At 53.9% G+C, this 12,858-nt stretch overlaps 1 protein-coding gene across 1 annotated transcript in view; it reads right to left on the bottom strand.

Annotated features, from left to right (window-relative positions):
• EVC2 (EvC ciliary complex subunit 2) overlaps nucleotides 1-12,858 on the bottom strand; it is a 223,451-nt gene that overhangs the window by 132,386 nt on the left and 78,207 nt on the right. The gene's annotated exons all lie outside the window — the stretch shown is intronic.

Raw genomic sequence — 12,858 nt, 5'->3', positions numbered from 1 at the left:
AGCTGCACTATCGCTGAGAGAGTGTGAAGCTCCATGCCCAGATATGTCAGCGATTGGGTCGGTGTCAGATTTAACTTTGAAAAGTTTATGATCCACCCGAAACTCTGGAGAGTCTCCAGCGCCACGTTCAGGCTGTGTTGGCATGCCTCTTGAGAGGGTGCCTTGACAAGTAGATCGTCCAAGTAAAGGATCACAGAGTGACCCTGAGAGTGCAGGACTACTCCCACTGCTGCCATGAACTGGTGAAAAGCCGTGGGGCTGTCGCCAGACCGAAGGGCAGGGCTACGAACTGAAGATGCTCGTCTTCAATAACGAAACGTAGCCAACACCGGTGCTCTGGAGCAATCGGCACGTGGAGATAAGCATCCTGATGTCTATTGACGCTAGGAAATCTCCTTGAGACATTGAGGCAATGACGGAGCGGAGGGATTTCATCCGGAACCGCCTGGTTTTCAAGTGCTTGTTGAGCAGGGTTAGGTCCAAAACGGAACGGAAAAAGCCGTCGTCTTTTGGTACCACAACCAGATTGGAGTAAAAACCGTATCTTGTTCCTGAGGAGGAACAGGGATTACCACTCCTTCTGCCTGCAGAAGAGCATCGGCTCGGTCGGGAGGTGAGGAAGTTCTGAAGATCTAGTCGGAGGACGAGAACAGAACTCTATCCTGTACACGTGAGACAAAATGTCTCTCACCCACCGGTGTCACAAACCACCGGGGGGGTCACTCAGAAATCCCCCGCGCTGGCTACCAGTACGTCACAATCGGGGGGTAACAAGTGGGGGTCACCCCTCCTTTATACCTCCCGACCGACAGACAGAGCACGTGACGCGCTCTCTAGCGCCCCTCTTATAGTCAGGCCAATTATGGAATTGCCCGACAATAAGCAAGGAGGCCGCTATACTACTTATGCCGATTATTGAAGGGTCCCCGGTGAGAGTAGGGTATATATTCCCCCGACCTCCGCGGGCGGAATATATAAAACCTCCCCGAATCTCACTGGCCTCCCCACAATAATCCTTGGCACAACTCGCTGCCACCAACCGCTTCACGGTAACTATTAGCCGAACACACAGACGTGGGATTCAAGATCGAGATAACAGAACAGCCCAAGATTAATTATATAATTTAATCAGCCTAAAGCACACTAGAAACTACAATATATACAATAGGGAATCTACAGAATATACATATGTCAGAGTACAGTTACAGATAAAGCATGGTTTACAAACAGGTATGCAATTCAATCAGTTACCTTGTGCGTCTGGCCACAGGGGGGCGCTGTAGACCAGGTTTCTAGGAACTCCCACAGATGTTTCCTGCACGTGACCCCCAGCGAAAGAACACTGGAAAATGGCCGAAGTAGGGTTATCAACCTGGGCAAATCCAGGTCCCCTCCTACCTTCGTGACCTCAGAGGGAGCACTGCTCCACCCCTGGCTTGAGTTATGGACAATATCCCAACATGGAATATGGGCCATAACTTTGCCTGGGAGCGTCGTAGGCGGACGCCAATGCTCTCATTGTGACAGTTATGAATTTAGCTACAGAATGAGAGGTTTCATGACTTGTCTACTAGTTCCCCATTGGCTGATATCACGCCTGGGGTATTTCCCAAGCTCCCGCTCCCATAAAAAAGGTGTGCCAGCATCGTCCGCATGCGAAAACACCATTTTTATGGTTGCCGTATTTATCGGAAATATGGCTTGCGAGATATGAACCATTTTTTACTGGAGTCGTTCTGTCTGGCTAGTTCCAGAGCCTTATAATGAGATACAACTCTTGTTACAGGGTGACGGCAGGGAGTCATCCTGTGTCCTTTGTTCCCACATCACCTAATTTCCATATCACAGGAGATGGCCATGGGATGGGTTGCTAAACAAGTTGTGTGAAGGAAAGGGGGGGTGACACCAGGAGAGGGCTTCCTGACATAACTTGAATATCATGATTTATCGTCATATCTCCGGATTTACCTCACACCTCCCCCCTTTTGAGGGCGCTAGGGGGCAGCACACTCCGGTGTTCCCCCGTGCGCCCGTCCGCGACCTCTCCTTGTCGGGACAGCCCGTCTGCGTTACCGTGGTCACGGCCCCTTTTGTGGCGAATGGTGAAGTTGTATTGCTGGAGCGCAAGGCTCCGTCGCAACAGTCGCCCATTCGTCCCAGAGACGGTGTGCAACCAGCTGAGGGGGTTGTGGTCCGTCTCCACGATGAAGTGGCGCCCGTATAGATAGGGTTGCAGACGCTGCAGGGCCCACACTATGGCCAGGCACTCCTTCTCCATTGTGGAATAGGCCACTTCCCTCGGTAACAGCTTCCTGCTCAGGTACAAGACTGGGTGCTCTTGGCTCGCAGAGTCCACCTGGCTGAGCACCGCACCGAGGCCGAAGTCACTGGCGTCGGTCTGTACTACAAACGGCCGCGTGAAGTCGGCTGCCTGTAGCACGGGCGGGCTGGACAGGGCGTCCTTTAGGGCCCGGAAGGCTGTCTCGCAGTCCATTGTCCAATCGACTGCAGAGGGCAGCTTCTTCTTGGTGAGGTCCGTCAAGGGCTTTGCCAGGCTACTATAGCGTGGAACAAACCTCCTATAGTACCCGGCGGTCCCCAAGAAGGACATCACCTGCTTCTTGGTCCTGGGGGTGGGCCAGGATGCGATGGCCTCCACTTTCTCAGGCTCGGGCTTCAGTGTTCTCCCGCCTACACGGTGACCGAGGTACTGGACCTCGCTCATGGCCAGGTGACACTTTCCCGGCTTGAGGGTCAAACCTGCCCGGTGGATCCGCCTGAGCACCTGTGCTAGATGCTCTAGGTGGTCCTCCCAGGTGGGACTGAAGACGGCAATGTCATCCAGGTACGCGGCCGCGTACCCTTCAAGTCCCTTGAGCAGGGTGTTGACCATCCGCTGGAAAGTGGCAGGGGCATTCCTCATCCCGAATGGCATCACCGTGGACTCGTACAGTCCAAATGGGGTAATAAAGGCAGAGCGTTCCCTGGCCTTGCGAGTCAGGGGGATCTGCCAATATCCCCGGCTCAGATCCATGATGGTCAGGTACTGAGCCCCGGCCAACTGATCGAGCAGGTCATCGATGCGTGGCATTGGGTACGCATCGGCGACCGTGACAGCATTGAGCCCCCTGTAGTCCACGCAGAACCGAGTGGTTCGGTCCTTCTTAGGGACGAGGACTACAGGCGAGGCCCAAGCGCTGTTGGATGCCTGGATCACCCCCAGCTTCAGCATCTCGTCAATCTCCTGGCGCATGTGTTGCTGCACCTCCAGGGAGACCCGATATGCTGAACGCCGGATCGGGGGATGATCCCCAGTGTCCACGTGATGGACAGCCAAGTTAGTCCTTCCGGGCTGGTTGGTAAACAACCCCCGGAAGGGGTGTAGGGTGGCCCACAGCTGGGACCGTTGGTCCTCCAAGAGCTGGTGGCCAACCTCCACATCCTCAATGGATCCGCCTGCCCTAACCTGGGCTAGCATATCCAAGAGGGTTTCCGCTTCTCCCTCCTCGGGCAGGTTGCACACGGGGAGCGCACATGCCTCCCGCTCATGAGGTGCCTTCATCATGTTCACATGGAAGGGCTTCCGCCTTCCACGGGCAGGGTCCAGGGTGACCAGGTACGTCACAGGGTTGAGCTGCTGGTACACGAGGTATGGGCCTTCCCAGGCTGCCTGAAGCTTGTCCTGTGGTACGGGGACCAGTACCCACACCTTTTGACCCACTTGGTAGGTCCTCTCACAAGCGTTCTGGTCGTACCAACGCTTCTGATCGGCCTGGGCTTGAGCCATATTGTCGTGTACCAGTTGCGTCAAGGCCTGCATTTTGTCCCGGAAGCGCATGACATACTCGATAACCGACACTCCAGGGGTGGCCAAATCCCCTTCCCAAGCCTCTTTCACCAGAGCCAGGGGGCCCCGCACACGTCGCCCGTACAGGAGCTCAAACGGTGAGAATCCTGTTGAGGCCTGTGGAACCTCCCGGTAAGCAAATAACAGGTGTGGGAGATACCGCTCCCAGTCACGCCCATGGGAGTCGACCAACATCTTAAGCATCTGCTTTAAGGTGCCATTAAACCGCTCGCACAGGCCATTAGTCTGTGGATGGTACGGGCTGGCCACCAGATGTCGCACCTGGACTTGCTTACAGAGGGCCTCCATCAGCTGGGACATGAATTGGGTCCCCCGGTCAGTGAGCATTTCCTGGGGAAAACCCACTCGGGAGAAAATCTCCAGCAATGCGGTGGCCACCTTGTCAGCCCGAATGGACGACAAGGCCACTGCTTCTGGGTACCGGGTGGCATAGTCCACTACCGTCAGTATGAAGCGTTTCCCGGAGCTGCTGGGGATGGCCAGCGGGCCGACCAGATCCACAGCCACCCTCCTGAAAGGCTCATCGATGATTGGCAGAGATACCAGTGGGGCTTTGGGGTGTGGCCCCGCCTTCCCCACTCTCTGACAGGTTTCACACGAACGGCAGTAGGCAGCCACATCGGCCCCCATTTTTGGCCAGTAGAAATGCTGGTTTAACCTGGCCTTGGTCTTAGCGATCCCTAGGTGTCCGGCCATCGGAATCTCATGTGCGATCCGCAACAACTCCGTCCGGAACGGATAGGGTACCACTAACTGTCGGTCCCTGGGCCACGCCTCCGGTGAACCCTGCTGGACCGTGGCCCGGTACAGCCGTCCTTGGTCCCAGACCACTCGCTCCGGGTCCGAGTCCGAGGGAGGCTGTGCCGCCTGCTCCTTAAGAGCTTTCAGGCTGTCGTCAGCCTCTAACGCTGCCTGAAACCCCTGACTAGATGTGGCCAGAATCGACGAGACTGTCACATCTTCAGTCAGTACCCCGGGACCTGTGTCCTGGCCTCCACCTGACTCGGCTGCCACTTGGTCAGAAGGGGAAGAGCTATCGGACCTCCGGGAGGCCCCTTGGCTTCCAGCACTCCCACTGCGGGTGACAGCGGCCACAGCCGCTGCGACCGTGGGTCGTGCCTGCTCCTCCTCCGTTCCTGACCAAGTCGCCGGTTCAGGCAGACCTACCTGGCTTCCTGACACCCCGGTTGTGGGGGAACCATGCACCGAGATCTTACCTGGGAGCACTTCCGCTCCTGGACCGGCCCCAATCTCACCTGCCTGTTCCCCTCCTGCAGCAACAGAACCCCGCTGTGAAATCTCTGGGGACCCCACATTTGTTGTGGTAGCCCCCACCCCACACACTGGTCCTCCCCCTGCAGCACCCTGCTCTCTGCTTATCCCTGCAGAGGGCAACAGATCCCAGCTCACAGGCTGATTACTTGTAGAGGCATTGTCACACCTTTCTCTGACCCCCTCCCCTGTCACAGCTGCAGCTGTGTGTGTGTCTATGGTGTCTATGCAAGCAGAAATATCAGAGTTCACTCCCTCCTCCCTTACATCATTCATAGATAACACATTAACATTGTCCGGAGGCATGTCAGTACTGGCTGAAGGTTCAGCCCTTGGGGGGGGCCCAAACTGGGAGGTTATCTGCCCCAAATCTGTCCCAAGTAGCACGTTTGCGGGGATCCAATCAGTTACCCCCACCTCCCTCACCCCTCGCCCTGCGCCCCAGTCCACATAAATGTCAGCAACAGGCAGCGCCGGGTCAGTGCCTCCAATTCCGGAGACAGCGAGGGTTTTTCCAGGGATCAAGTCTTGGGGGGACACCATCTCAGGCCGCACCAGAGTCACCTCCGAGGCGCTGTCTCGCAGTCCCATGGTCACAGACCGGCCGACGGTGACAGGTTGGAAGCTGTCCAGGGACCTACCACCACCCCCACCCACACAATACACCTTGGGCGGCCCTTGGGACGGGGACGGAGCCGGGGCCTTGGGACGCTGAGGGCACATGGCCTTGAAGTGTCCAGGTAGGTTGCACTGGTGGCACCGTCTTGGTTCTGCCACGGGCCTGGAGAGGGGAGTTGAGGGGGACACCCCCTGCAGTCTAGGGGCAGGTGGGGCAGTCGCAGAGTTCATCTTACCCCCTCTCCAGGTGCTGCTGGTGGCTGCTCTCCTGGCTTCAGGAGCCCGATTGTTGGTGTAGTCATCGGCCAGGGCAGCTGTAGCCGTGGACCCCTTTGGCTTCTGGTCTCGGATGAACTGGCGGAGATCCTCAGGGCAGTTCCACAAGAGTTGCTCCGTGATGACCAAGTCCAGGATCTCTGGTCCGGTGGAAAGCTGCAGGCCTTGGGTCCAGTGGTCGGCAGCTCGGGCAAGTGCCCGCCGGTGGTCAGCCCAGGAGTCCTTTGGTCCCTTCTGCAGGGTCCGGAACTTCTTGCGGTAGGACTCCGGAGTGAGGTTGTACTGTTGGATCAGGGCCCGCTTGATGGTGTCGTAGCCCTGATCTGCCTCAGCAGGCAAGTCCCCAAGGATTTCCAGGGCCTTACCCCTTAAACGGGGGGTCAGGTATTTGGCCCACTGGTCCTTGTCCAGATGGTGCTGCAAGCAAGTCCGTTCAAAAGCAGTCAAGAAAGAGTCCAAGTCTCCATCCTTCTCCAGCACTGGGAAGTCCTCAACACGGACCTTTGGAAGTTTGGTGTCTTGAAGGTCACGTGTGGCTGATGAGGGCTGGAGCTTGGCTAGATGCAGCTGGTAGTCACGGTCTGCCTGTCGCTCCGCAGCCTCACGCTCTGCCTGGCGCTCTTCACGCGCTGCTTGCCGCTCCGCAGCCTCAGCATCACGCGCTGCCTGCCGCTCTGCCCTGCGCTCTGCCAGGAGTTCCTTGTAGCCCTTCTGGTCTCCAGCCTGGAGAAGGGCCATAGCCATTTGAAGAAGGCTATCCGAGCCTCCCAGGCTCGGTGGGATGGCACGTGGTGATCTGCGGCCCGCTGCGGAGCCTGGTGCTTCACTGTCCATTGCAGAGCGGAGGGCTGGCATCTGGCTCGTTGAGGACCCTTGGGTGAGCTGCTCCTCATCTTGTCCAGCAGTGCCAGGTTGTGCAATGTCCTCTGCAGAGCGGTTCTCTGGCGTCGAGCTCCTGGAGGACTCGTGGGCAACCTCCTCATTACTGTCCACAGCACCGTCCTCCCTCTCTTCGGCTCCTGCTTTAGCATTGGCCAGTTGCATAGCTCTGCTCCTGGTGCCATCAGCCATTCTTGCAGACTTTTGGTCACTGACACAGAACTGACACCTGATGCCTCCACACACCTTACAGTATCTGCACTCTGACACTCTAGTGTTGAGCTGGTCTGAAGACCCCAGCAGCCACAGCTGCTGCAGGCAGTCTTTAGTGTCTGGGAGTATGGGTCTCACACTCACACACACTATTATCTCGATCCCACCGCTATGCCACCAATATGTCACAAACCACCGGGGGGGTCACTCAGAAATCCCCCGCGCTGGCTACCAGTACGTCACAATCGGGGGGTAACAAGTGGGGGTCACCCCTCCTTTATACCTCCCGACCGACAGACAGAGCACGTGACGCGCTCTCTAGCGCCCCTCTTATAGTCAGGCCAATTATGGAATTGCCCGACAATAAGCAAGGAGGCCGCTATACTACTTATGCCGATTATTGAAGGGTCCCCGGTGAGAGTAGGGTATATATTCCCCCGACCTCCGCGGGCGGAATATATAAAACCTCCCCGAATCTCACTGGCCTCCCCACAATAATCCTTGGCACAACTCGCTGCCACCAACCGCTTCACGGTAACTATTAGCCGAACACACAGACGGGGGATTCAAGATCGAGATAACAGAACAGCCCAAGATTAATTATATAATTTAATCAGCCTAAAGCACACTAGAAACTACAATATATACAATAGGGAATCTACAGAATATACATATGTCAGAGTACAGTTACAGATAAAGCATGGTTTACAAACAGGTATGCAATTCAATCAGTTACCTTGTGCGTCTGGCCACAGGGGGGCGCTGTAGACCAGGTTTCTAGGAACTCCCACAGATGTTTCCTGCACGTGACCCCCAGCGAAAGAACACTGGAAAATGGCCGAAGTAGGGTTATCAACCTGGGCAAATCCAGGTCCCCTCCTACCTTCGTGACCTCAGAGGGAGCACTGCTCCACCCCTGGCTTGAGTTATGGACAATATCCCAACATGGAATATGGGCCATAACTTTGCCTGGGAGCGTCGTAGGCGGACGCCAATGCTCTCATTGTGACAGTTATGAATTTAGCTACAGAATGAGAGGTTTCATGACTTGTCTACTAGTTCCCCATTGGCTGATATCACGCCTGGGGTATTTCCCAAGCTCCCGCTCCCATAAAAAAGGTGTGCCAGCATCGTCCGCATGCGAAAACACCATTTTTATGGTTGCCGTATTTATCGGAAATATGGCTTGCGAGATATGAACCATTTTTTACTGGAGTCGTTCTGTCTGGCTAGTTCCAGAGCCTTATAATGAGATACAACTCTTGTTACAGGGTGACGGCAGGGAGTCATCCTGTGTCCTTTGTTCCCACATCACCTAATTTCCATATCACAGGAGATGGCCATGGGATGGGTTGCTAAACAAGTTGTGTGAAGGAAAGGGGGGGTGACACCAGGAGAGGGCTTCCTGACATAACTTGAATATCATGATTTATCGTCATATCTCCGGATTTACCTCACACCGGTCTTTGACCTGTGGCAGCTAAATGTCGCCAAAGCGGGAGAGTCTGCCACCGACCGCGGATGCGGAGAGAGAGGGCTGAACGTCATGAGGAAACCGCCTTGGTAGCGGTTCCTCCGGCTGCCTTCCTTGGGCGTGATTGAGCCTGTCAGGAATCTGCGCCTCTCTGAGCCTTTTGAGTCCTTTTGGACGAGGACAATTGGGACCTGCCCGAGCCTGGGAAGGACCGAAACCTCGACTGTCCCTTCCTCTGTTGTGTTGTTTGATCTGGGCTGGTGTAAGGAAGAGTCATTACCCTTGGACTGTTTAATGATTTCATCCAATCGCTCACCAAACAGTCTGTCACCAGATAATGGCAAACTGGTTAAGCACTTTTTTGGAAGCAGAATCTGCTTTCCATTCCCTCAACCACAAGGCTCAGCGTAAAACCACGGAGTCGGCGGACGCCACTGACGTACGGCTCGTAGTGCAGGACAGCATTAATAGCGTAAGTCGCAATGCAGACATTGCGAGGTTAAGGACGCCATCTGCGGCACAGATGTACATGTGACAGTGTCCACGTGCGCAAGACCAGCTGAAATAGCTTGGAATGCCCATACGGCTGCGAATGCCGGAGCAACCGACACGCCGATAGCTTCATAGACAGAGTTCAACCAGAGGACCATCTGTCTGTCCATGGCATCTTTAAGTGAAGTCTCGTCTTCCACTGCAACTATGGATCTAGCCGCAAGCCTGGAGATTGGGGGATCCACCGTTGGACACTGTGTCCAGCGGTTGACCACGTCAGGGAGAAAAAAGGATAACGTGTATCCTTAATACGATTGGAGAACGCTTATCTGGATAAGTGTGGTGTTTCCGGATTGCTTCTCTGAAGTCAGAGTGGCCAGAAAAGTACTCAAAATACGCTTGAGATACTGAAAAGGGATTTCTCCTGCTGTGAAGCTGACTCCTCCACCGGAGGAGCTGAGGGAGAAATATCCAACATTCCCTTGATGGACGCTAGGAGATCATTCACTATGGCGTCACCATCCGGAGTATCCGGATTGAGAGCGGTCTCAGGATCAGAGTCCTGATCAGCTACGTCTGCCTCAACATACAGAGAGTCCTGCTGGGACCCTAACCAGTGATGAAGCCGAGTGCCGCTCCCAGCGAGCTCGCTTAGACTGTCTGGGACTGTCGTCCGTGTCAGAGCCTGCGCCCTGGGATGCATGGGACCCCCCCCGGAGCACTGATTTGTTCCAAATGAGGGCGGCCAGGGAGCATTGTATCAACATTGCCCATGGTCCGTCTGGACTGCAAAGTCTCTAAGATGTTAGTCACAGTCACAGACAATTTATCAACCGAAACTGCCACTCCGTCCCTGTCCCTGGACAGGGTTCACAGGTGGTTCCTTTGGCCACCTCTAGCAGAGACCCCGGCTGACCAAGTGCTACAGGGGAGCATTGCACACAATGGGGACAGTGGAACCTGCCGTGTGGACAGTATCACATGCAGTACAAGCAGCATAGAAAGCCTGTGCCTTGGCACCCTTTCTTTTTTGCTGCTGTTGTCTAGCCATCTAGAAGCATTAGCCAAGAATAGCGACCGTATAGTGCAATGTATAGCATACAAGCAGAAAGTACAAATGAACACTTCAGCACATGCAGTACAAGCAGCATAGAAAGCCTGTGCCTTAGCACCCTTGCTTTTTTGCTGCTGTTGTCCAGCCATCTAGGAGTATATAGCCAAGAATAGCGACCGTACAGTGCAGTGTATAGCATACCAGCATAAAGTACAAATGAACACTTCAGCACATGCAATACAAGCAGCCTAGAAAGCCTGTGCCTTAGCACCCTTGCTTTTTGCTGCTGTAGTCTAGCCATCTAGGCATAAAGTACAAATGGCATTAGTGGGGTCAGCACTTCAGGTGCTGCTTACCGCCCGCACAAAGGCGGGTGTGTGGTCGCTCGAATCCTGTGACTGGTTGCCCAGAGCTTGTCTCCCTTCTCCAGCCCAGACGGCGTGCAGGAATGGCTGCCGGCGTCTTGTGAAGAGGGGCGGGCCGTGGGCGTGCCCCAGACAAGAGCGGGAAACTGGCGTCCCACTGTGTCCAGTGAAGGGGGCTGGAGAATGCAAAGCAGACTCCAGCTCTCGGCGCTGACTTTCTGTACAGCGTCCCGCCCCTCCCCTGACTGGCAGGGCTGGGGGCGGGAACGAAGCGAAAACTAGGCCGCAAAGCCAGGGACTCGAGTAATAAGCGCGGCCGTCCTATGTGCACGGCCAGCGCGGAAGTCCCCGGCGCACCACAAGTCCCAGCCGCGCCACAGTGTAAAACACCCCACAGCGGCCGGCGCGGCAGTTTCTAACACATAAATTCACTCAGCTAAGCTGCAGTGAATAATAGCACAAGCGCTCCGCGCTGTTGTCCCCGGCGCACTAGCACTCCCAGCAATGCTGGTGTGTGTGTGCGCGATGTGTACGGGGACACAGAGTACCTTAATGTAGCAGGGCCCTTCCCTGACGATACCCAGCTCCATATCCAGCAGGTTCTCCGGGTCTGTGGATGGAGCTCGGTCTCAGTGCCTGGAGACCGGTAAGATCCCACTTCACCCAGAGCCCCGAGGGGGGATGGGGAAGGAAAACAGCATGTGGGCTCCAGCCTCCGTACCCGCAATGGGTACCTCAACCTTAACAAACACCGCCGACAAAAGTGGGGTGAGAAGGGAGCATGCTGGGGGCCCTAGTATGGGCCCTCTTTTCTTCCATCCGACATAGTCAGCAGCTGCTGCTGACTAAAAACAGTGGAGCTATGCGTGGATGTCTGACCTCCTTCGCACAAAGCATAAAACTGAAGCAGCCCGTGATCCCACGGGGGGTGTATATGCAGAAGGGGAGGGGCCTTACACTTTTTAGTGTAATACTTTGTGTGGCCTCCGGAGGCAGTAGCTATACACCCAATCGTCTGGGTCTCCCAATGGAGCACCGAAGAAAGATGAAAACCCAGCAGAGGAGATATCTAGTACACTGATTACTGACAGCAGGAATAATATAAAGTCAGGGAGAATTTTGCACACCCAAACGCTGTGACCTTCTATTGCCAGACACCTCAGGACTGTCTGTCACCCATGACACACGTGACACACTTCTTCAAACGTTCATTATTGGGGCGCATGAGTGCTATTCGTGTTGTTCTCTAGTGATTATAGTAGTCAATCCAAGAAAAATTGATAAAACTTGGAACAAACTCGGTTCGTAAAAGCTGACATAGACCAAACTCTGAAGAAAACACACTGATGAAGCTGGGACCAATTCTCTCGTATGGGAACGTCACTGATGTCTGAATGAGACCTATTTTCTATGGGGGCCTCCCGACTCTTCCCTGACAGATGATGTCGGGGGAGATAAGTCTCCAGCATGTCTTATTTCAAATTTCCAATCTTTATGACATAAGGAGTCTGCCCTCGGCTCTTGTAAAGAATACAGAATTGGACTTTTTTGCGATGTTTATTGAGGTGCACAAATGACCTGACAACCATGACTCTCCAGGTCAGATAGAATATGGCAAATTTGTACAGGGTTTTCTTTTTTATTAACATTTTAGTGCTTAAAAAAATTCTGAACTAAAAAAAAAAACAAAACAAAAACTCTTAGTGTCAAATAACCGGTAAAGGGACTCTGTCATCAGGTTTTTGCTATGTAAGCTGAAGCAAGCATGATGCAAGGGTTAACACAGAAACTTCAGGCATGCCTGTTTTGTCATAGTTTGATCTTTTGTTTATTTGCTATGTTTGTTTAAGCATCAGGACCCTTATCATTACAGGACTAGAAACTCCTGTGCAGGGCACTCCAACACGCCCCTTCCTCTGATCGACACCTCACTGTCTATATACAAGCTCTATAGGGAGCCTGGTGTGGGCGGGGGCAGCTCTCTGGACTCTGCTACATCACTAAATCTAAACACTCTGACTGTCAGAACAGCTGCACCTAGTAATCTAAGTGATACATCACTGGAATCAGGGTCTCTTTGCCTACATCATGCTGCTCTCAGATGAGGCAGCAAAAACCTGCTGACAGATTCCCTTCAACTTTAGTTTTCTGTCCATGGATCCGGGTGAGAATTTATTTTTTTTGTACCCTACTGAGTTTTAGTTTATATTGTTACCATTTTGGGTAAAAAAAATTACCTTTTTATTGCATTTTTAGGAAAGTGTAGCAATTATGTTTCAACTTTTTTCTTTCTGGCATTTCACGTATGTTTTAAATAATGTAATATTTGTATAAATCAAACTTTTAC

Source organism: Anomaloglossus baeobatrachus, chromosome 1 (assembly GCF_048569485.1).
Source record: "Anomaloglossus baeobatrachus isolate aAnoBae1 chromosome 1, aAnoBae1.hap1, whole genome shotgun sequence".
NCBI classification, from domain to species: domain Eukaryota; kingdom Metazoa; phylum Chordata; class Amphibia; order Anura; family Aromobatidae; genus Anomaloglossus; species Anomaloglossus baeobatrachus.
Note: the sequence above shows the minus strand (reverse complement) of the source record. Positions and strands in the feature narration are given on the sequence as shown.